Source organism: Dromaius novaehollandiae, chromosome 7 (genome assembly GCF_036370855.1).
Source record: "Dromaius novaehollandiae isolate bDroNov1 chromosome 7, bDroNov1.hap1, whole genome shotgun sequence".
Classification (NCBI taxonomy): domain Eukaryota; kingdom Metazoa; phylum Chordata; class Aves; order Casuariiformes; family Dromaiidae; genus Dromaius; species Dromaius novaehollandiae.
This window is the reverse complement of record NC_088104.1, coordinates 7,754,926-7,772,785: the sequence shown is the minus strand read 5'-3', so window position 1 is coordinate 7,772,785 and position 17,860 is coordinate 7,754,926. Positions and strand designations below refer to the sequence as shown.

Here is a 17,860-nt window from a genome sequence, read left to right as displayed (position 1 = left end):
CTTTACCCTCCAGGTATTTTGTAACTAAAAAGCTTGTGCCACCATTACTAACAGAGTGGACACTTGAGTCATGTTGACTTCAAAGCTATTACATAAGGAAATACAACTTGGTGCAAGGCTTATAAAATCTGCTATAATTAGACCGTTAATTGTGTCATCTTTTTGACACAGATGTTGAAATTGCCTGTTCCTATAAGCAAATGTTATTTCCTAGTTTCAGGGTAAGGATGAGGTTGTTTGACATATGCAATGCTGAGGATCCAGAAATAAGCCCAAACTAAGAAGACATGGATTGTGCATGTCAGTTAATTGCCAGATGCCTTGTCCTACCTTATCTCAAACAAGTATTTTTATAAACATTAAAAATGTGTGTTTCCATTGGATAATAGATTTACTGGATACCAAATGGGTATTAGATCTATTTCCCATTAAATGAAGAATGAATCTGAGTAGCCAATGAGACTAGTGAACAGCAGTGCTTATTTTCAGATTATGCTTTTAAAGCTAAGCAGTATCTTTAAGTCCAAGGAGAAGGTGCCATTTCTTTCATTACATTTTTATACTTGATTTCTTTTGGCAAGTTAATACAGCAACTTTATGTGAAATGGATGATTGGCTGGGATTTTGTGAACCCTGATTTCCAGGTTATTTCATTTCTAATAAATCATTTATAGAGAAAGTAGTCTTTGAGAGTTGTTCTCCATCTTTGTTTTTTTTCTTCTTTTCTTGATTTGTTTTTAAAGAGATGATGCATTAAATAGTTCTCAGGCTTCTGTTCAAGTTCATGGGTATAACTAACCCCTCAAAAGCAGTGAATGCCCATTGTCTGACCACTGCTGTTTTTAGTAATTTAGCTTTCACTGTGCATACAGCTGTGAAATCCTTGTTTTCAAGTCTAGAGATCAGTTCCTGCCCCCTATTATGGTCCTTTTCTGACTCTCTGGGTATCTAAGGAGTTCCTCGGTGGGTGTACAGAGATTCTAGCTTGTATACCAGTCACTGCATCCATTCCTCCAGTGATCCCACACTGTAAAATGTTCTCTGGTGCTTGTCAGATCTGGAAATAACTTACTGTGCCTGGGACCAAAATGGTATCTCACTGCCACCAGGGCTGTGAGTGCAAATGTAACTTTAAAACTGCCTTTTTTCTACTTTTCTCAGCAAAGGCAGTAAAGTTCCAGCTACCTCAGGACCTAACCCAGTGGGCTTGCCAAGTCTGTATCTGTGTATTTTTTTTCATTCCTTTTGTTGCTAGAAATTAAATATTTAATCATTTACAAGGATTCTTTTAAGATTTCTAGATGGATGAGAAGACATCAATCAAATTATGGGTGCTTGCTGGCAATCATATGGACTTGATTTGCCTTCTAAGAGAAGCATGAATGAATTTAAATTAACATTTAATGACCAAGAAAAAAATATTTTTGGTACTCTGCAAATGAAACTCTGCTAGCATCTGGGAATCACATTAAACTGAAGAGCTTGTGAGTTCCTCTTCCCATTCTCTTTCTCCACACTTCACTTTCCCTTGTGAATGACAGAATGAAATCTGCACGACTCAGATTTTTACAAAAATTTCAATCCATTTAAGTCAGACTGCCCTTTTTAGGAAGTACTGGGTTTCCTCTTATTTATTTTCATTTGGGCTCATGTAATTCTAGATGCAAAAGGAAAAAGAAGAAAGTTTGTAATTAATTAGAGACCCTTGTATTATATCCAGGAATAATTTGAAGTAAAGAAGCTAGAAGTTGGTGACTTTTTTCTGATTCATCTGTTTCAGTGTAGTATAGCTTCTTTGCTATTGCTCTTTTACCTCTGTGACATGATAGAATAAGTCAAACCACTGGCAATAGCTGGTTATAGGATTTCAAAGATGGCCCAAAGGAAACAGTGAACAGGTGGACTGCGCTAAAGATTGTCTGACAACTGGGAATGCTTAAAAATCTGAAAGTATGAATTTAAGTTTGGAGCCCACCCTTCCACAACTGCTGACAACCAGTGGTACATAATCAGTCAGGAAGATCAAGAAAGTAGATCACACTTCCCCTGCTCCCTCAAGTGCTTTCCAAAGCTCTCCAGCAAAACCTAAGGCCCACAGAAGAAGACTAAAAGCTGCTGCTTCAGAGGTGGTGACAAGAATGACTATGTCACCCATTGAGTGTGATTGTGATGAACCGGTCATAGAGCCTTGATGTAGCTGAGGACTTTGGGAGGAGCACTTTGGTTTTCTGTCCAAGCTTTCTTAGTGAGAAATCAGTGATTGTGGCTGAGGGATCCGTGAAGTGTTAGACAGGAAGTATAGTTGTTAGGGAACAAAACACTTTTTTTTTAAACTAAATCCATACCTGAAAACATACCGTGAGAGTGGTTTTCGATGCTGCCAAGCACCCCGATAATGACATTCACTCTTAAATACTCAGTCTTTCTGTGGATGGACTTTTTCTAGCTTTGGTTTGAACGTGAAAGACAGGTTCTAGTTGTTCCTCCTTTAAAATACTGGCTTCAGATCCACTGCTGACAATCCACCTAAGGTGAATAATAACACCGTGGTATTACAATTAACACCTTATTATGTGCTGTGCCTTTTCATATCCCAGAAGTGCATACAGATCTAAATGCATCGATGTGCTTTGTGCAAAGCACGCTGGCACAGTGGCATTGCTTAATCTCTTCAATTGCATTGACCAGTGCATGCAGTTGTGCTTTGTTCTGGCTGGTCGTTGTTCACACTAACTTAATGTGTGTTGCAAATGTCATTTAGATGCATATCAGCAGATGACCAGTGCTGTGTATTTTCTCATCCCCTCAATAAACACAGATAAACACAGAAGTACAGCACAAAAGGTGAATAAATGTATCTTGTTTCCCCATTTCTTTCCATCCAGTTAAAATACTTCTGTATTGAATGTTGTATTAAATTTTGTGTTTGTTTGAATCATCTTTTAGTTGAGTAAGTTATCTTAGCAACGCATTTGAGAAGGCTGTAGAAAGACTGCAGAAGGCTACTATTTTGCCCTTCAGACTGGTGAAGAAAGGACTGTGATGAGTAACTAGGAGATGGAATTAAGCCATTTTCCAGAGCTGATCACGTAGGAGTAAGTTTCTTGTATGTGGCTTACCTGTGAGCTTTTTTTTCCCCCAAAATGAAATCTGAGCCAAAGTAGAAGCTTCATCTGAGCCAGTGAAATCCTTACACCTTACACAGAGTATTTCAATTATCAGCTACATGCAAGAGATATATTAGACTAGTATATTAGGACTCTCCTGCCATTTCAACTAATTTGCTCCAGCATTTACATAAAAAACAACAGTTGCTACCATGAGGTATGGCAACCTCCTGCTCTAGTCATAGATCAAGAAAATGAATGACTCTGAACATGCCACAACCTTTATTATGAAAGCCCTTTTTTTGGAAGATGGGAGAGAGGGGCAAAGAGGTAGTAGAGAAAAATCTCCCATCTGTTTGTACCTTTGAAAGTAGTATAAATGTTTTTCACTTAAAATAGTATGAGATTGTATTTCCTGATTTTTAACATGACAACATAAAATATGCCTTACTGGATCAGACCAGTGGTCTATCCGTCTAGTATTCTGTCCTTGATGGTAACAATGGGGATGCTATTTAGGGAGAGCATGCAAGCCCTGCCCTTCTATATGCCTGTTCCCCTCCTCATTCCCCAGAATCCAAGATCATTGAATTAGGAATGTTAGAGCATAATTTTAAAATAAAAGTAGATTATTTTGAAATACTTTAAGCAGTGGAAAAGGATAAATTTGGCTTATTTTCATACTGCATTATTTTTTGCTGCCCCATCCATTTCTCCCCCAGATTAAATAAAATCTATTCAAAAGAAAATTTAAGTATTAAGGGTTTGAGACAACCTACACAGAAGTGACAACTTTCTGTCTGTACTAACATTCACAGTTGGTGATCCTTCTCAGTCGCTTGATTTAAATATATCTTTGCATTAACTGTTCTCAATAGAGGCATTGTATTCTGAAAGCCACCTATAATATAGGTGGGAGATGAGAGGTCTGTCGACTGTCGAGATGATGTTGCAGATCTTAATAGTTCTATCCTAAACTAGGAGAAACCTGAGCTGTAGGTAGTTTTATGTCATTTTTAGTTGGCACTGGTTCAACTAGTGAATAACCATTAGCTGTTGTTGGCTCACTGATGAATTCATGTGTCCTTTTTAATTACTTTTGAATGTGTGCCTAAAGGCTGTAGCAGGCTCCTTGAAGTAATATAAATGAATAAATCAACAATAGGTAGCCTCAAAACTATTACACTAGGGAGTGCAAACAGTTTAGTAAGGAAACACATATTTAATATTGAATATTTGTGTTAAGTTTCTTGCATGCACTGTATAACTAACTCTTTAGTTTTTGTTAAAAAGACTTATTTTTGTGTGGTGGACAAAGAACAAATATCTATGTGAAAGCCAGGGTAAGGAGTGGAGATGAGCTTGAGAGCTCTGTGAGTTAAAGAAGCTTGGGACAGGAAATATAGAGACATTTTAATCATGGTGCTGTTTTGTGTGTGTGTTTCTTTTTTTTTTTAATCTGAGTGGTTGGGGGGGAAATGACACAATGACAGTTAATTATAACTAATCCTGCAGCACTTCAACACAGACTAATATGCTCAGAGTTCTGCCAGTAGTTAGTTATATCCTTGGGAAACAATGAGTCTTTGGATAAAACAGTTTTGTTGTTTCTTGGCATCTGAAAAAAAATTTTTTTAATAAATACATTTGATATGGTACTGAAAACAAAGGCTATGGTGAAAGAAATGATGACCTTCAGCTTATGTAGGTTTTAGGATTACAAAGCTGCTTTTAGAAATAAATAAAGTACAGAAATGTCATTCACACATGAAATGTAGCAGTTAGCAAGACCATGGTTCAGGTAAACTCTTTGAGCCTATTATATATGCATCCAGAGATGGAAAATAAATCACTGCAGATCAGAGAAGGAAATAACTAGATAAGGATTCTGGAGGGAGGAAAACATTTTTAAAGTTATTTACTGTTGCCTTAACCACTTAGTAATACTAAGGCACACTATAGCACAAGATCATTGCCTTTACAAAGGTCTGAGTCTGTTACTCCCTGGACTGCTGATGTTACTGAATGCTCTGCACGTGATGGCTTTGTGAATTATTAAAGTGTGAGAATGTGCCAATTACTTGCTTCACAGATTACCTCATTTGTGAAATGACACTGATTTTTGGGCTTAACAGGGGAAATATGTGGTGGAGAACGGAGGAAAAGATAAACTGAACTAATTTCTAAATGTTGATAGAAAACTGCCAATACAAGTGCATGGGTTGTAATATGGTTCTCTTGAATGACAGCCTAGGTAGTAAAGTGATCTGCACAGTAAACATGCCTTCAGCAGAAATTAACTTGGCTAGATTGAACATGTAAGGTGAATTCACCATCAAGCTTAAAGAGAGAAGAGGAAAAATATTTAACTCTTTAAAAAAATGCAACAAAAATTATTTCAAACTTATTTTGTATCTGCTCTTGAACTTTCATTTAACTCTTTTCCATATATATCCCACTTACCCACATAGATATCAATGGTACTTGAATCCTTATTATTGGGAACTGGTTAAGTTTAATATGATATTTCATATTAAAAAATTTGGAAAACGGCAGTTTTAAAAACTTAGGAAAAGCTTGTTAAGTTGATGTAAAATTGTGTATAATGCATTTATTGTGTTTTTGTGTACAGATAGATAGGACATATACTCTGACATCCCTAAATAATTTGTCAAGATATACAAGATGTGTAAAAATTCTGCAGAGTCCTATGATGTTCAGGCATCAAAGAGGAAATCCCTAAAAAGACGAGAGAATTGTTACAAAGGCAAAAGTTTTAGCTATCAGTAGAACATCCCTCCCATCTGTGGTTCTTCGGGCAAAAGGTGTTGACTGCTTTTTAGTGCAAGTACCATACAAATCTTCTGGAACATGTGACTGAATATTAAGCTGTTGACTGAATTTCTACTCATTCTTTCTTCCTATTTCTGCTGTGAAATTTTAAATTCCATTAATAGTTTTTCTTAAAAATCGCTGCCATCTACAGTTTAAACACTTCTATTTCATGTTGACAAGGCATTTAATAACAGTTAATTTAAATAATAAATTGAAGCAAGGTATTATGTTGTATTATGGCAGATTTTTTTTATATGAAATAATGTTAGCAATACCTATGAATAAAGCAATTGGCTGTGTAAAATATTCACAAGACAAAGACAGCCAAATCCAGTTCAGTATGGTAGTGAGTGAAAACTGCTTATTATGAAAGTGAGTAGGTCAAACCAGCTTTCTGCAAGCAGTTGTCTACATCCAAAAACTTCTTATCACCACTGACAGATTTGGAGGTAGGGTTATTAAAATGTTCAGTGGTTGGACATACCTCTGTAGTGACTGTCCTTGTCTGACGCTTACTTTTTTTGCCTCAAAACAGGTTTTTGTCAGCCACAGTCCATCTAGTAGGGACACAGAGCAATCAATGTACATCAACACTGAGAAGTACAACTTCAAGGTGAAAATTTCTGAGTGATTACAGCTTGATGATTTGTCATAGAAGTCAAGACTTTAATCTCTTGAGTGGATGCTCAGAAATATGTGATAGGATTGAATCTCCTTGAGGCAAATCCCTTCTTTTGGGAATCTCCTAAGATGGTGCCTATCTGCAGAGCCCCAAGACTTGACTAAGGGTGATAGGCAATAAATAAGAAGCATGTTAAAAATAGCAAGTCAATTTAACATTAGCATTAGAATTCCATTATTGATTGTGTTGAGCAAATCCCTGCCTTGTATTCAACACTTAATTAAACCAGTGGAACAGAAACACTCACAAAGAGCAAAAGACAAAAGCAAAACCAAAATTACAAGAAAATCTCCCAAATTTTAGTTTTTTTACTTCATAGTCATTGACAGGCTTCAGATCTAATAACTAGTCGCTAGCCTGAGCCCTCCTTCTCTCTTATCACTTTTGTTAGTGAGTAAGTAGTGTCTCAGAACACAAAAACTTTAATGCTTCACAGGTACCCCCCAGGGGCTAAATTATTGCCAGGTACGATTCTGCAGGGAAGCCCTCCTTTCTAGGAGACTTGCTTCTCTTTCTGTAAAGCAAGACTCCAATCAGGAAAGGTTAATAGCTTGTGAAGTGCCTCCATTGAAGCTTCTATTCTATTGCGTGGCAGGCAGAATTCTTGCCCTGTCATGGCTGTTGAATAGGCGGCAGATACATTGCTTTATGCTGCACCTTACTCATGTTTTTTCTTTACTGGTATGCTGTGATACTTAGAAAGGACTGTCTCTTACACACCAATACAAGTACCATGTTTCCTTGAACATTAACAAGGCTATCACATTTTTACACTCCAGGGACTCTAGCCAAGAAGATAATTGGTCTTTTCAGGAAGATCTGGTCTGTGCTGTTAACTTGTGGTAATTATATAATTGATAAATATTCTTCCTTCTTCAACCGATTATTCTTAACAGAAGGTCTGATTCTGCATTCTCAAAAATAACACTTAAGATGGTCTTGAAATTTGAACAGGACAAATGATTTCATAGTTGGTGGCAATGAAAAAAGTTCTAGTACAGATAAAGTCTGTACGAGGGCAGGTAATGCTTTCCGACCTTCGTATACTAGTGCTGATATAGCTGTATTAGTGGAAGTGCAGCCAGAGGATATGTCCCAAAAGCATCTAGTGTGCAAATAGTTCATGCCCTCTTCCGATGGGAGAAATGCAGGACCTAGGTTCTTAAGTCTAAATTGTATTATGACAACTGATAATCTTCTACACAGAACAACTGTCCCTGACTGCATCTGGAGAGCTCACAATGTGCACATTCAAGCATTTTCCTGCTGTTTGTGAAAGTTAACTTGCCCTTGGAAAGATTTTCAATGTGCAAAATGTTAAGAGACAGCTCTGGCCACAGGACTGGTTTTTGTCAAGGTTATTGCTAGGCACAAAAAACAGACCCCAGTCTTCCGCAAACAGTTCAGTTGTTGGCATGTCTGCAAAAGAAGAAACTGGCCAAGACCAGTCAGTCCTGGAGAAAATTTTCTACTTTTACACCTGTTATCAAAAAGGTTCTTTGCTTTATTTTTTTTCTCCGGTATGGTGGTGTAATATGCAACATTTGTAATCCATTGTGGTATTGGTACACAGTGGGAAGCAGAAATGGGAGGGATGAGGGAAAGTCTCCATAGTGTGGTTAGGCAGCCACTCTGTGAGCCAATGTGGATTAAATCTTCACCGATATTTCAGTCTGACTTGCAATTTACCCCAAGCAGATAGCAGAATCATCCTGTGCTACCTGTACCCTGAACTGTAGCGTGTGATAAAGCCATGTAAAGAGGACTCGTGTCGTTGAGGAATCGCCACCATTTGTGGGACACAGAGAGTGGAACTAGGGTGGAGAAGAATAGGAAGGGACAGATGATTTGTGGATTAGAGCTGGCTGGTTTTCTGATCAAGTTCTGCATGTCCAGGTAAGCTCAGTGCTGCAGGGAGGATTGATTTCAAATCCTGGTTCAGCAGTTATTTCAGGTTTAGGCAGGGATGCACATTGGGATTTGGGGTATTGTACTTGCTAAATGGGTGGTGGGTTGGACTTAACATTAAAAGTGACCATAACTATTCACAGAGCTACACTCTAACCAGAATATTAGTAATGATAAATATCCTGCCTATATGCATTTCTTCTGTATCACTAAAGAAGTCATCATCTATAGGCATGTTCACACCAGGACTGCCATCAATTATGGCTGCCGTCTTAATAACTCTTTCCATAATTAAAAATAAATTGCTTAGTCCTTAAACAGGAATATTATTAAACTGAATGCTTATTTAATCTCTGTTAAATCTGCCACAAAGAAATGACACCACAAAAAGCGTGAATGAATAATATACGTTTTTCCCCTCCCTGTTTCTAATTACACATGATGGCACTTGCAGTGTCCCTCGCGAATGCACAAAATTGGTGCAGCAGGGGAAATGCAAGCTTCCTTATGCTGCAGTCTGTTCATTAGCATTGATTTCTGAGGCACTGCCCCTAAGGATGAGAGGATAATTTCTTTTTTCAGATTCTCATGATCCCAGCTCATAATAGACTATTAAAAATAACTTCTAAACCTTGGTGTAAGTTCTGGAACAATGAGAGATTCAAGAGACTCGTCATAACCCACCTTTCCATGAAGCATTAAAGCCCAAATAGCCACACCTACTTTGTGCCTGTCCTGTATGTAGCACTTGTTTAAAGCTGTGCCTTTAGACTGCAAATCCATTGTGGCAGGCATTCATTATCTGCTTGGCTTTCTTCTTTTCTACGGTGCCATTGACTTTAATATGAAAGCTAATACTACTACAGTAAAAATGTGATACTTCATATATGGAAAAAGCTGTCATTTATTTGCAGCTATAATATTCTGGTAGAGATTATATAGTTCAGAATCTATTCTGTGCTGTTTTTCTGAGTTGGACTACCTTTGGGGTAGCGTGTAAAAACACCACTACCACCACATTTGTAAAGTGTTCACTGTAACGAAAAAGAGAAACCTGATTCATTAATCTAACTTCATCCGATTTGTAGAGTCCCTTTTGATAACTGTGAGCATATGAACAAATGCTGGGTATTGGTGAAAGGTGTTCAGATATCCTGAAAGTTCAGCACAAATCATTGATTATTATTACAGAAATTGCACCCTAAGATGGTATTTTTTTGATTTGTGTTTCGCTATCTTCCTTTATAAAAAATTTGGCCATCTGAAGGAGTAAAGTTTAAGACCAAGTAGCTTCAGTGACAAATCATATTATGTCCATATTAATGGCAAAAAGCAAGAAAACAAATCATAAGTGAGCCCTAATTTTGATAGCTCTTTATCCATGTTATTCAAGTAACCACTTTTAGATAATATATGAATAGCCATATAGTGTTATGAAAGACTTTCCAACAAATGAGGACTATATTGATAAGGACATTTTGTAGCATAGTTTGATCACTTTCAACTAAGGCTGTTATGGAAGGCTAGTTTCTTGCACAATTTTGCTCTGAATTTTTGCTCCCTAAGAAAAGGCTAATAAATTTGGAGATGCGGTTTTATAAAGCTGCTTCTTTAAGTCTGGAATCCCATCTTTTGAAACTGTTTTCTGTTCCTTTATAAGCTCTATTCCAGATGCTTTACAGGCAGGTTCATTCACATTCCCAAGGTACAGAGTACAGAAAAAGAAGGCTCCTTTGCCCATCTTGCTGAAGAAAGACCTGCCGGTAGTATGTGGCTTTATGCCCAGCTCTGCTGGAACTGGCTGTTGCATTGCAAGGCTTGCCAAAATTCTGCACAATAACAAGCTCCAATCTACATAACACCTGGCCTGTACAAACCAGGTCATTATGAACTTGATCCAAGCTGTCATTCAAGTGGCTTTGTTATTCCCTTCTTAGTCTGAGCCAGTCATCCAGAAGCGAGAATTGGCTTTATGTTTCCAGTACTCACAGTACTTAGGTACTGTTTTCTTTCCTTGAACCCCACAAAGAAGGTAAGAGCCGTGTAACAGGAGGATCAGAAATAGCAGTAACAACAAGAAACAAGTGGCCTAGGCTGAAAAATCCCTGACAGGTTGCCTGGAGTTCCAAGTTCTTCACATGCTACACTTGTGTTTTTATTTTCCTGTCACTGCATTTTATACTTGTACTTCAGCTTTTCTGCTTGAATTAGGTAGACCACAGGTTTGTTCCATGTATTTTGTACATATTTCCTCCATGTTTATTTTCTACATATATTTTAGGTATATACATTATTCTGTAAGGGTTTTGAAGAAAACTGAACTCTCGAGGAAGAGCGTCTAAGCCAAAACGTGTGCTCTGAAGCAAGCTGGAACTCAGCTGGTAGGACCTTTTTTCTCCTCTTGTGCTGCCTCCTCTTTCAATCAGTGACATTACTGGGTTTGCAGTGGGGCTTTCATGCCTCCGTATCCAGACGCTAGATTAGCTGCATTAATGCAAACTGGGCGTTGGCAAGCTAAGACAAGACTTGCAGCAACACAATTTCCCAGCTGCTTCAACTCAGGATTAATTGCGTAGTGCAAAATACAGTTATTCTTGGCAGATGCCACCACAAAGGCTGGGACAAGGTAAACATACTGTAACTGCCTATATTCTAGGGCCAGTCAGGAAAAAAAAGAGGTGTCACTTGTGAAAAACTCTTGACATTTGAAGAGCTGTTTTCCATTCTGTATCAGACAAAAAAAATGAGACCTTTCAAAACTTTCCAGGGGAAAAAGTAGACAGCAGAGATCTGTCACTGGGACTCATGCAGTCCAGGTGAGTGGCACTCACTACTGGGTATTTGTGGGTAAGGTTTTCCTAGCCTGAGAAACCTTCTGTAGAAAAACCTTTAAAAAACATGATTTTTTGATGATATATTCCAATTTTGACAAATACAACATGTCTCACAAAAATTATTTTGGAACATTTCTGATCAGCTCTACTGTATTCTCTGGTGGATTTTCCTTTTGAGGTAAACTTTCAGGAGGATGCCTAATTCATGGGAGAAAATACCCTTCTCAGTGGAGCTGAGGACAGGAAACATATGTTTCCATCTCTGGTATGGACTGCATGCCCTGTAATATATACCATGGCATCTCTTTACCTTCATTTCTACTCTGCTGGTTCTTGCCTGGGTAAGATACTAGCTCTCTGAGGCAAGAACACTCATTTATTCAGTGTTTTATGTAGTACCTAGCACAATGAAGCTCTGGTTTCATGTAGAATTTGTAGATGCTACAGTAATATGAATAATCATTGCACAAATGTTTTCTGGTATTTAAATTTCTATAAAGAAAAAAAAATGAGAAGCATGAGTGATACAACTCTATCTGTTAAAACATTCTATGTATTGTCCTTGTTGAATGGAAAACATGTCTGGTGAGTGAATTTTTGGAGCCTGAATAGGTTATCCCTGGGGTATAGTGTTATCACAAGGCTTATATATTAGTCTTACAGGGCCTGATTGTTATTCATTTATACCGGTTTCACGTCAGTGGAGTTACTTCCTCATTCTCAGTGGTCATAATTAGTTACAAACTCTACATAGCGCGAGACTGAATCTTCTGTAACAATGCAGAAATAAGAACTATATGAAATGGTGGAATAAATATTACAGTTATTTCATTGTGCGTACAGCCATTTGGTACCTGGCAAGTTGGATATGTGCATTGTTTTTTCCTGAATAACCTCTTAATTTACTGAGGAAAAAAGAAAAAAAAAGCTGGTTCCACTGATAATGCCTGTTCATATTCCAAAACAGTTAAACTAAAATTTAAGTTAAGATAAACTAAACTCAGAGGAATAGATCACTTCATGTATTTAAGAGGTGCTGGATTCTGCATCCAGCCTTCCTCCTGTTCCTGCAGTCAATAAATGCTCCCTTCTTAGCTGAGAACTTCAGCCAGTTTGGTGATCTCACGTACTAATTAAATTCGTGAAAACATAAGATGACTTCGATGGCTTTGAAGGCAGCGGGACTGGTGTTCCTCGGGCAAAGTTTGTAAGGAGTGTATCAGTGAGTACCTCGGGTTGTCACCGAAGTATCTACCCTGAGTGACACACCGAAGATCCCAAGGCTGGAAAGCGAAGCCAGACAACTTCTTACCAAAATCAGGGTGCACATCCCGTGAAGACGACCCTCTCCAGGGCCCCCCAACGCAGCCCTCACCTCGCCGCGACGCCCGCTGGCGCGCGGCTGCCGGCGTTCGGCGACCGTTGGGGCCGTTAATAACGGCCGGCGGCGCGAGGCGGGGCGGCCTCGAGCCCGCGCCAGGGGCAGCGCGCGGGAAGCGCCCTGCCGGTTCCCCCCCCCCAAGGCGGGCGGGAGGCGGTCCGCGCCGCCCGGCAGCGCAGCGCAGCGGAGCCGCACGGCAGAGGGCGGCAGACGGCGCCTGTTCCTCCTGCCGGAGCTTAACACCTCTCGGCTGCGCGCGTGTGTGTGTGTGTGCGTGTGTGTGTGTGTGTGAGGCGCGCGGCGATGGGCGGGCGGCGGCCGCGCCACCATCTTCGCTCCGCCCGCGGCAGCGCCGCTCCGCGCTGAGGGGCCGCGGCGGCGCTGAGCGCGCGCCCCTCCGCCGAGCGCGGCCGGCCGCCGCCGCCCCGCCCCGCCCCGCCCCGGCGCCGCAGACCTCCCGCCGCCACGGGCCGGCCCAGGCGCGGGTGAGCCGGCCCGCGGGTGCCGGCGCCGGCGGCAGGAGCGCAGCGGAGCCGCGCCGCGCCGCAGGTAACGCCGGGGCGCCCCGCGGGGCAACTTGCTGCCGTCCCCGGGACGCGGCGGGTCGCGCCGCTCCCCCCTTTCCCTCCCCTCCCCGCGTCCGCTCCGCCTGGAAACTTCCCCGGCGCGCTGCGGGCGCAGCCGCCCCGGCTCGGCGCCCGCCTGGAGCCTCCTGGAGCCGCGCGGCTGCCGCCCGCAACAGCTGTCCCCGCGGCGTTGGGCTTCCCCGCTCGCCGGACGGCTGGTAAATCCGTAGCGCGCGGCTCGCGCCCGGCGTCGGGCGGCTCGGGCTGCGTTTTCGCTGCGTTGCTGCTTCGGTCGGTGATGTTAAGTGAAGGACTTCAGTGGTTACGGATGAGGCGCGTTAGTTACTTTGAACGCTCGTGCTTAGCTCCGTCGTGTTTGTGTTCCCGTTCGTTTTGTTCGTTCGGATTCAGGTACTGCTCGTTCAAGGTCAGGCCGTGTGGTTCGGACTTTTTTTTGTTCATTTTTGACTGGCTGTCAAACCCGCTGCTCCTCTCCTCCCCCGCCGCCCCCGGGGCCGCCTCGCCGTCCCTGGGGCATGCTTTCCAGAGAGCGGCTGGGGGTCATACAAGTGCTGCTCAACCGCTGCCTCCAGCTCTTCTTATAATTTAAATATATCGTTTAATTTGTCTGATGGGAACAACAAAAAATCGGCTTAAAGAATTGGTCTCCTGAGAATCAACCCTCGGAAATTTTTTGGAGGAAACGGTGCAGAGGATGATTTTATTTCCTACGTGGACTGGTAGGGTGGTGCGTGTGGTGGAAGTGGTGTCCCTGGGAGCCGGGGGGAAGGAGGTGGCGGTGTGGGGAGCTTTGGTTTCCCCTGCCTCGAGTCACAGGTGCCTCGAGTAAGTGCTCAACTTCTGTGAAATGTTCTCCTCAAACTTTTATCTAAAAGTCTTTCAGCTAAAAGTTTCTGGTAGAAGTGGTAAACCTCTTAGCAGCTGGGAAGAGTGAAATGCAGTTTAAGTAACGTCCCAGCAAAGTTGAAAGAGATGGCATTAAATTAGCATCCTGGAGTACAGGTGATAACTTCTCAAAGACGTAGATACATTATTCTAGTCTGCTAAGAACTTCCAAATGTGATTTTTAAAAGTATGAGTAGAAAAGCAAGTGCTTTCAAAGAAATTTGCTTTTAACGTAAATCTTGCACGTATTTCTAATATATGTTAAAAGTCACTGTAAGGCATTCTTTTTTCTATAGTTGTATACTAGCTTGCTGGCTCTGGACAGGTTTCCAGTGTACTAGGTGGTACACGACTTGCTCATGTTTTCTGTGTGTCTTTCACACAAGCTGGTTTGTGTTTGTAGCCAGGTTTTGGTCTTAAAGGAACGGCTGAACACTGCAATAGCAGCTGAAGTTGGTCTTAAAGGAACGGCTTAACACTGCAATAGCAGCTGAAGTTGAAGTCTTACCTAAACCAAAGTATTATACTAAATATAACAATCGCTGCTTTTCTTGGACCTGTGTATGATGTGTGTGCAGTGCTACATGTTGGGTTGGCTCGGCTCGTTCATGTAGGCAAGACCAGCTCAAAATGCGTAACACAGCATCTTTTTAGGAGTAGTGGTATTCTGTGCTAATTTTTCCTAAGGATGGAAATAGAGAGCTTCTGTGCCTGCCTCTATCTTGCACATTTGCCAAGTCAGTTTTAGAGTACTGTAGGACCTACTGCTTTAACTGCTGCGAATATCAGCGAGAGGAGCGTGATCCTGCCGTAAGGCAACGGTAATTTTGTGGCTGTCTCTAGTGGGGTTGGATAAAGTTTAATGGTTAATTATTATAAAAAGTATTTGGACACTTTTATCAGTAAAGCTTTTTCTGCAGAATCTGGAAAGGGTATGAGATTAGTATGATTTCTATTTTGGTTCTGCGAGGGGATGACTATATCTAGTCATCTTCATAAAATCAGATGAAAACACAGAATTTTGTGTGATTGCAGCATTCAAAAGCATTCTCCGAAGAACTGAAAATAAACAACACTCATTAGCAAGCTTCACTTTTGCTCCGAAATGATCGCGTTGCAGAGATCGCATTTCACTCTGCTGTAGTGGAAGACCAGAAGAGCTGTTGAGCTCCATCTGTATGCATAAGGGTAGGCATTTGATTTGTACCCTGGGGTCGTATTATCTGCCGTTTCATTACTTCTGGTTCGGTAATGATATGCAGGAAAACTGTGTTTGTCATGACTGCTTTCTAGGGATGTATCTTCACTAGAAAGTTTTACTGAGAAGAATTGTACTGACGTGTGTTTGCTGACACACCGCTTTGGTAGAGTGCGTTCGTACTGCCGCTTTTAGCTGCTTTTGATAGCACAAAAGTTCTAGGTTTTGCTAGTAAAAAGTGTGAGTTTAATGGGGATTCCCACAGGTGTCCTTGCACTTGGGTGTAACTTGCTATTTTTTCCTGAACCAGTTTTTATTCTCATAAACATGGCCACTGAACAGATCAGCAGAGCTCTCTTGCCTGTTTTAGTCATGATATTAGCTTCCCTATTTGTAGAACAACAGCAGCTATCACAGCAGTTTGTAATAGAGGAAAGCACATGAGAAAACTGCGTTGGAGTAGGTGAAGTATGCCAGATGCTGCAGGCACTGTGTGCCAAGCTCGCTATTGAATAACAGCACAAAGGTAGCAACGCAAGAGTATCTTTGCTCGTGAAAAAACAGGTGGGTGTTTGCACTTTGGAAGCTTTTGATTCCAGGTTGCTTTTGGTAGGTGGACAGGGGGTTTGATGGTGGAAGATCTGTGATATGGATGACCCTGTCCACATGTCCAAGGCAACAAAGCTTGTGTAGCTTTGCAGGCTGTAGGCAAAGAGTGGGATAAAATAATAATAATAAAAAAAAAATACAGCAAGTTGACAGTGCTGTGCCAACATTGCATGCCAGTGTCTGTTCTGCTTCCCTGCCCCATAACTCTTCTTACACCCAAATACTCTAAGCAAAAAAATTGCAAAAGCTGAGCAACATGGGTGTTGTTGCCACGCTTAACGCTGAATTGTAAAGGAAGATGTATGATACCCACATCTTTGGGAAAACAGAAGTTTAAAAGCCTTGAGCATGTTGTGCACAGGCATATTGAGAGTGCGGGCGTTGCAGTGCTGGTGGCCTGAGACCCAGCTTGGAGATAGCTTTGCTGGCGCGGAGACCGCATGCCCAACACCTGGGCTGCAATGGTGAGAAAACTGCTGTGTGGGGAGAGGGTGTATTTGGCAGATTAAAGAGGTGATGGAAATGTCTTTTGGCCAGGTTGCTGTTTCGTGAGGTGAATTCTCCAGTTTAGGTACCCTCTGTGTTTTACTGGTGTATGCCGTGCTGGAGGTTAATGTTGTGCATAGGCTCCGTGAGGGGAAAAGCGGAAAACAGTCTGCTCGAGCAGCCTGACACAGAGATAGCGCTGGGAACTTCTGAGACATCTTGTAACTGAGCGAAGCTGTTTATCCTACCAGGCTGACTTAAAAAGTATGTGTCTGGGTTAGCAGTTGTTAGGAATTTTCTTGACTCTCGAGGCTTATATTTCAGTATTGGGAGACAAAAGTATTGCTCTCACAAAACATAACTTTGCTTATTAACAAAGTAATCTAGAAAGGAAATTAAAATTTACATTGTTTTGACCGCAGTTTGCGGGCTCCTGTGTTACGCTGCGGCTGAGGAATGGGAATGCCGCTGGGAGTGCTGTGCCAGAGGTTAGGTGGTTTGCCTGCAAAGCAGAGAAGTGTAGAAGTCACTGATGGGCTGTCTTGCCTCATTATAACTGAGTTTCATAATATTATAGAATCTGCCTTCTTGGCCAAAAGGCTCTGTGATGTGCATCTCAGTACTTTCTAGGTCCTTCCATACTTTGATCTTTTGCCTGTGTGCCTCTCCAATTCTTTTAAGCTTTGGAAATTTTAATTTCTTCCTGAGATATTGTTCTAAATATTAGTAATGTTATCTATCTTTTCTATTATTTGCCCCAAGATCATGAGTAAATGGGGGGGGGCTGGGAAATGGGAGGTGTTGAGGGCGTACTGGACACTTCCATTACCTGCAGTGGTCGTACTGGGAGCCGAATATAACACCGCATCCGCAGCTCATTCCAGGGTGGTGGTGGAGAGGGTACTGTGGCAGGACAGAGGCCACTCTTAGTAAAGCACCGCAGGCAAAAATAAGGTAAAAATAAAGTTGTCTGCATCAAGTTAAACCAGAAGTTCTGCGAGGAAGAAAGGTTTCTTGGCTTTCTGTGAACATGTGCAAGTCAAACGTTTGAATCGCTGACAAACCGTTCTGCCTTACTTCTGAGACTTTAAGCACAGGCACTTAAGCGCTTGTTTTGTATAGTCTGGTTTTGGACACAAGAACCAAAAAATACTGTGCTTCGGACTAGAAAGCTTTCCATAAATTTACTGACAACGCTCTTTCTGCTGTGAATACCTCCTTATTGAGGTATCTTTAGGCACTGTTTTGTATTCTGCTGTATTTAGTTTAAACACTTGAGCGTTAAGGACATGTTGTATTTTTGTTTGGAATGCTTTTAGTTATGCTTCCTTTCTATTATGATTGCTAT

The 17,860-nt window shown here is 41.3% G+C and overlaps 1 protein-coding gene across 1 annotated transcript in view; it reads left to right on the top strand.

Annotated features, from left to right (window-relative positions):
- Window positions 1–13,456: 13,456 nt before the first annotated feature.
- The window catches only part of THSD7B (thrombospondin type 1 domain containing 7B), a 329,723-nt gene continuing 325,319 nt past the window's right edge, over window positions 13,457–17,860 (top strand). The window contains exon 1 of the mRNA XM_026123469.2: window positions 13,457–13,531. The gene's annotated coding sequence lies outside the window, so the exon portion shown is untranslated. The remainder of the gene's footprint in view (window positions 13,532–17,860) is intronic.